Raw genomic sequence first — 7,011 nt, 5'->3', positions numbered from 1 at the left:
CCGGCAGTGTGTGAAACATAGCTGGAGGGCCGGAGGTTGCCCACCCACGGTCTATGTTCTTCTGTATGCAATGCAGGCAGATCATGGCCGGTGGGAGGGGCCGGCAGGCAGATCATGGCCAGTGGGAGGGGCCGGCAGTGGGCTGTACGTAGCTGGAGGGCCAGGGTTTGCCCACCCCTGGCCTATGTACTTCTGTATGCAATGCAGGCAGATCTTGGCAGGTGGGAGTGGCTGGCAGGCAGATCATGGCTGGTGGGAAGGGCCGGCAGGCAGATCATGGCTGGTGGGAGGGGCTGGCAGGGTGCTGTACATAGCTTCCCGAAAAACAGTACCCTGTCTCAGTACCCCTGCCAAGAGCCTTGATGCAAGCAGTGGGCGGGCTCTTGGGAGGAGTTATGCAAATATCAAAATGCCTTGATGGGTGGGTGTCAGTCGGGAGGAGTTGGCATGCATAGGCAAGCTCAATTTGCATGCAGACCACTCTAGGTCACGCCCACATGTGATGCTGAGCCCCCATGATTGAAATAACTGCTTTCCAAGGGGCGGGGCCAGGCACAGTCAGGCTGGGGAGGAAAGTGCTGGACGATGCTGGATGTCCTCCAGCCAGGAAATGGGGCGCGCTCTATCTGATTTGCTGCAGCTTCTAATGCACATTGTGGGAAGCTCGCAGTGTGCAGTGACATCAGAGGAAGCCATTTCAGTCCAGGAGGGGAGCCGGCACATCTGTGGCAGACTGAACCTTTGAGCAGGGATGCTAATTCTATTTCATGCTGTGAAGTTGAGTTTCCGATCGGTGAATCGGTCTGTCGGTAATGTAACGTACTGAGTACAGCTGTCCATCTCTGCAGGGTCTCCTCCTCAGACGCCGACCATCAGCAGCACCGCCGGAGCCATACGCACCACTCCAGGTGGGTTGGGGAGTCGGGTGCAGCTGGTATTGTGTAAATTATTGATTTCTGTATCCTGGGACGACGCCACGGCACATGTTGGCGCTATAGAATGGGGTTATGTCAGCAGATATCTTCTACAGGACGGCAACGATGAGCAGCGCTGAGAATATCTGCCGCGCAGACACTTTTGTAAGGCAAAAAGTCCCTTCGAATGAACCTCAAACCTCGTCTGTGGGTAAAACTTCCCCCCGGTAACCGAATGGTGCGCGACACACAAACATCGCGTTATTACTAATATCCGGAGCAGATCGAAACCCCAAATCTGAAATCTGATCGAACATTTCATGTTATTATAAGTCTAAACCTCAACTCCGAGCACCAAAAATCTCATCTAGATATATTCCTCAAGAGACACGAAGAACATACATTCACCAAATGCCTCTGCACACCCAGATATTACCTTGTGAACGCAGCCATGACATCATCACGGTGACATACACAGCCTGTTCCGAGAGCAGACCTGTGGGAGGGGCCTAGCAGGCTCCACCCACCACAGGAACCTGAAGAAGGGGGTGGAGGCAAGACCAGTCACCCTGCACAAGGAGAGAAGGCAGCAGTGAGCGGTCTTTATTACAGGAGGGGGCGGAGACGAGACCAGTCACCCTGCACAAGGAGAGAAGGCAGCAGTGAGCGGTCTTTATTACAGGAGGGGGCGGAGACGAGACCAGTCACCCTGCACAAGGAGAGAAGGCAGCAGTGAGCGGTCTTTATTACAGGAGGGGGCGGAGACGAGACCAGTCACCCTGCACAAGGAGAGAAGGCAGCAGTGAGCGGCCTTTATTACAGGAGGGGGTGGAGACGAGACCAGTCACCCAGCACAAGGAGTGAGGGCAGCAGTGACCAGTCTTTATTACAGGAGGGGGCGGAGACAAAACCAGTCACCCTGCACAAGAAGAGAGAGCAGCAGTGAGCGGTCTTTATTACAGGAGGGGGCGGAGACAAAACCAGTCACCCTGCACAAGGAGAGAGAGCAGCAGTGAGCGGTCTTTATTACAGGAGGGGGCGGAGACAAAACCAGTCACCCTGCACAAGAAGAGAGAGCAGCAGTGACCGGTCTTTATTACAGTAGGGGGCGGAGACGAGACCAGTCACCCTGCACAAGGAGAGAGAGCAACAGTTATCGGTCTTTATTACAGGAGGGGGGCGGAGACGAGACCAGTCACCCTGCACAAGCAGAGAGAGCAGCAGTGAGCGGTCTTGATTAATTAATTCACATCAAGAAAACAAAAAACAAACCAACGCGTTTCGGGGGTGCAAAGAAACTCCTCCTTCCTCAGAGATATATAAATAGATATAAAAGATATACAGAATATCTGTGTAATGCCTGTTTTATATCCCTGGAGAAGGAGGAGTTTGGACCCCCGAAACACGTTGGTTGCTTTGTTATTGTTTTTCCTGCTTATTATGAAAAGATTTTGGACTCTTGGATGTTTGCTTGGCACTCTCAATAGGAGAGCTGCCAAATTCGAGCTATTGTGCCCAGTAATAATTTGGCTAATGGATCGAAAATTTGTATCCAGTGCCTTGTTTTCACCTTTGTTTGGACATCACGCCTTTGTGGCCTTCCAAACCCATGGCCATTAATGTGGAGTTGGTCCCCATGGCCATTATTTTGGAGTGGGTCCCCATGGTCATTAATGTGGAGTTGGTCCCCATGGCCATTAATGTGGAGTTGGTCCCCATGGTGATTAATGTGGAGTTGGTCCCCATGGCCATTATTGTGTAGTTGGCCCCCATGGTCATTAATGTGGAGTTGGTCCCCATGGCCATTAATGTGGAGTTGGTCCCCATGGCCATTATTGTGGAGTGGGTTCCCATGGCCATTATTGTGGAGTGGGTTCCCATGGCCATTTTGTGGAGTTGGTCCCCATGGCCATTATTGTGGAGTTGGCCACCATGGTCATTATTATGGAGTTGGTCCCCATGGCCATTAATGTGGAGTTGGTCCCCATGGTGATTAATGTGGAGTTGGTCCCCATGGCCATTATTGTGTAGTTGGCCCCCATGGTCATTAATGTGGAGTTGGTCCCCATGGCCATTAATGTGGAGTTGGTCCCCATGGCCATTATTGTGGAGTGGGTTCCCATGGCCATTATTGTGGAGTGGGTTCCCATGGCCATTTTGTGGAGTTGGTCCCCATGCCCATTATTGTGGAGTTGGCCCCCATGGTCATTATTGTGGAGTTGGCCCCCATGGTCATTATTGTGGAGTTGGTCCCCATGGCTATTAATGTGGAGTTGGTCCCCATGGCCATTAATATGGAGTTGGTCCCCATGGCCATTATTGTGGAGTGGGTTCCCATGGCCATTAATGGGTAGTGGGTCCCCATGGCCATTAATGTGGAGTTGGTCCCCATGGCCATTATTGTGGAGTTGGTCCCCATGGCCATTCATGTGGAGTTGGTCCCCATGGCCATTAATGTGGAGTGGGTCCCTATGGCCATTTATATGCAGTTGGTCCCCATGGCCATTAATGTGGAATTGGTCCCCATGGCCATTAATGTGGAGTTGGTCATACCCCACCCTACCCGTTAGCCATAATATGGAGTTGGTCCCTTCCCCAAGGCCAATAAAAAAGAGTTGGTCCCCCTTTCCCTACAGCCATTAATATGGAGTTAGTCCCTTCCCCAATTACTATTATAATGGAGTTGACCTCCCCCTCCATGACCATGGAGGGGGAGGTTTCTTTTTGTGGCTATATCATCCTCCACTCTTTTGGAGGGTGTCTGTGGGAATTTGTCCCATTTGTGAGGTCAGGTACTGGTGGATGAGAAGATCTGTCTCACAACCATCATTCCAATTCATCCCAAAGGTGTTCAGTAGGGTTGAGGTCAGGGCTCTGTGCAGGACCCTCAAGTTCCTCCACACCAAACTGGTCAATCCGTGTCTTTATGAAGCTGGCTTTGTACACAGGGGACAGTCATTGTGGAACAGAAAAGGGTCTTCACCTAACTGGTCACACCATGTCTTCACCCAACTGGTCACCATGTCACAGAAAAGGGCCTTCACCAAACCATGAGGTGGGAAGAACACTATTGTATTAACAGGACCCATCACTGGAGACACCTGAACTCCATCATTGGTCATATCTTTGGCCATAGGTGGGATGGTCAGGTGCCAACAATTGTTAGTGTACTTGTCTGAACTCAATCATTTAAAGGGGGAATCCACATACGTCTGGCCTTATAAAGTATTTGGTAGTACATGGGACTATCGAATGCCTGTGGTAGGAGGTATTAAGCTTCCCGGGGTCTGACCTGGCATTGCCATTCGCTCGCAGTGTCCCTCCTGGTGGGCGGAGTCACTCTCTGGCATCTTAAAAGATAGTAAGGCTTTCAATGTCTTTCCTCCCACCGCACCCCCCAACTTCTAATATTCCCCTTCTTTATTTTCCAGACCCTTATCAGGTGTTGGGGCCAACAAGCAGTCGCCTGTGCAATCCAGGTGAGTGACACGTTAGTCAACTTGAGTAGCGTGCTCATTCTCTCCATAGACTAAAATCATTTCCTCTTTGAGGTTCTTATAAAATCATTTCCTCTTTCCTGGGAACACAGGTAGGTGGGGCTGGGCACACAGGTAGGCGGAGCTCGGCACACAGGTAGGCAGAGATGGGCACACAGGTAGGCAGAGCTGGGTACACAGGTAGGCGGAGCTCGGCACACAGGTAGGCAGAGCTGGGAACACAGGTAGGCGGAGCTCGGCACACAGGTAGGCAGAGCTGGGAACACAGGTAGGCGGAGCTCGGCACACAGGTAGGCGGAGCTAGGCACACAGGTAGGCGGAGCTCGGCACACAGGTAGGCGGAGCTCGGCACACAGGTAGGCAGAGCTGGGTACACAGGTGCTAGAATCTTTCATCACTGGACCAGGAATAGAGGGATCATCTTACACGGTGACACATGTTCTGGTAACCAGGGATTTCCCCTCACATTGGACAGGTTTATATCCACTTCCTGTTGTGTCACTGGAACAGGAAGAGAGGGGAAAAACTTTCTTAGGATCCGGCCCAGACATTTCTTTTCATCCTTTCATTAAAATTCCGTACATTGCATTCCCGCCCACTCTGTGCAATTTCAATTGTAACATTGTATTCTATGTCATGACATGGCCATGTGGTTTGTAGCATTGTATACAGGCCGGTTGCTCGGCAACAGTGAGGATGTTAGATTTCCTTTTCCTATTAGTCCACACCTGTGAAAATGCACATTTTGGGCCTGAAGATTATCTAATCCCCCCGGAATGATGTATTTGGTGAAAGCCGAGACCCTGGAGAACAAAATGGCGGCAGTTATCATTTTTATGTTAGCACAACTGTTTATCAAACCCAAATTTTCAGTAAAAAAATTACTTTCAATGAATTTTAGGGCAGATAAACACATTATAACACCGGAATTTTTGGTAAAATATAAAAAGGTGAGGTTGTGCCGGGTGAATAGATACCAAACATGCCAAACTTCAGGGCCCGTTCACACCAGATGCAGTGCGTTCTGGCCCGATTCTGGCCCGGAACGCACTCGCCTCGCATTGCGGCCGGCTCATTTTTTTTTGTGGGGCAGGAGGGGGGCGTGGCGGGCCATTGAAGTGAATGGCACCGTAGCCACGCCCTCCGGTCTGCAATGCGATCGGCCACACGGGATCACAAGGCACATTATGCCTGCGGTCCGGTGCGATCAAAACGCTGCGAGCGCTATTCTGATCGGACCGGACCGCAGGCATAATGTGCATTGCAGACACCCCCCTCCTGCCCCACAAAAAAAAAGTGAGCCGGCCGCAAGGCGAGGCAGTGCGTTCCAGGCCAGAACGCACTGCCTCTGGTGCGAACGGGCCCTGAAACATGAAAAATGGCGCCAAAAAAAAAAAATACGGTACCCGAAAATTGTCCATAGGGGACCACTTTAAAAACTTTTAGAGGTCATCATTGCAGAGATGGCGCCATAACGGCGCTAGGCTCTCACTCCGGTGCGCGCAGCCATACCCAACATGTGCAGCACCATCGCGTCTGTTAAAGTCGTCGGAATTGCTCATGTCCCCAAAACACAGAATAATGGGACAGAATCCCGAGTGACAATGATTGTTGTTGTTGGGGGGGCGGGGTTTATTGTTAAAGGGACAGTAATGAAGAAAGCTTCACAGTGGTGAAATCTGCACCTTGTTTATTCTGTGCTTATCGCTCATTTAGACTTTACACTCCCCCCCCACCTCCTCCCCCCCTCCCCCGGGTAAATATTATGGTACAGAGAACACATTAAGTTCCAGGCGGGGGGTCTTCGTTCTAATTATCTGATTGCGCCCCCCCACCCAAGCTGTGTTTACCCCATAATGAATATGTAAACGTCGGACTGACGTAATCCCCACAAGGCAGCTTCTCCTCCATGTGTCCCGCTGATTGCATGTCAGTCTCAGGTTTCATGCGGCCCCTCGTGCAGGAGCCTGAACGGGGCTCCGCGGGTGGCGAGGGGGATTACCGTCGGGTCTTACACCCAATTATCGGACACGTTCGGTTGGGGTCATAGGTGGGGCCCAGGGGGTATATATATATGATGGGGCCCAGGGGGTATATATATGATGGGGTCATAGGTGGGGCCCAGGGGGTATATATATGATGGGGTCATAGGTGGGGCCCAGGGGGTATGCTGCCCGCATCCTACACAGCACCAACGGCCTGCTGCCAGAGCTCGGAGGACGGGCACCGCCGAGACCGCAACTTACACATTTTAATTTCCATCGTTATATTTTCATGACTATTTGGGGTGAGCCGAGTCATTTTAATGAAAATAAATAAATTACATTGAAATTTCAATAATAAAAATTGTATGTACTGTATTTTGCAGAAAGAAAATGAAAAGCAATAACAAAATAAAGCAACAGCAAAATAAATAACTAAATAAATATTTAGTTAAATGTTACTTTAATACTAAGTTAAATAATACTTATAAGTTAAATTAAAATAAGTTAAAATTAGTTGATGATTTATGTAATTTAAATTCTATTAATTGTTTTATTTATTTTGCTGAAAGAAAAACAAAGCAATAAAATAAAGCGACGGTAAACAAATAATGATCA

General features: G+C 50.0%; 1 pseudogene; it reads left to right on the top strand.

The window, feature by feature from the left end:
- Nucleotides 1–7,011, top strand: part of LOC108799777 — a 39,436-nt pseudogene that overhangs the window by 31,555 nt on the left and 870 nt on the right.

Source organism: Nanorana parkeri, unplaced genomic scaffold, assembly GCF_000935625.1.
Source record: "Nanorana parkeri isolate BGI_ZX_2015 unplaced genomic scaffold, ASM93562v1 scaffold1811, whole genome shotgun sequence".
Classification (NCBI taxonomy): domain Eukaryota; kingdom Metazoa; phylum Chordata; class Amphibia; order Anura; family Dicroglossidae; genus Nanorana; species Nanorana parkeri.
Note: the sequence above shows the minus strand (reverse complement) of the source record. Positions and strands in the feature narration are given on the sequence as shown.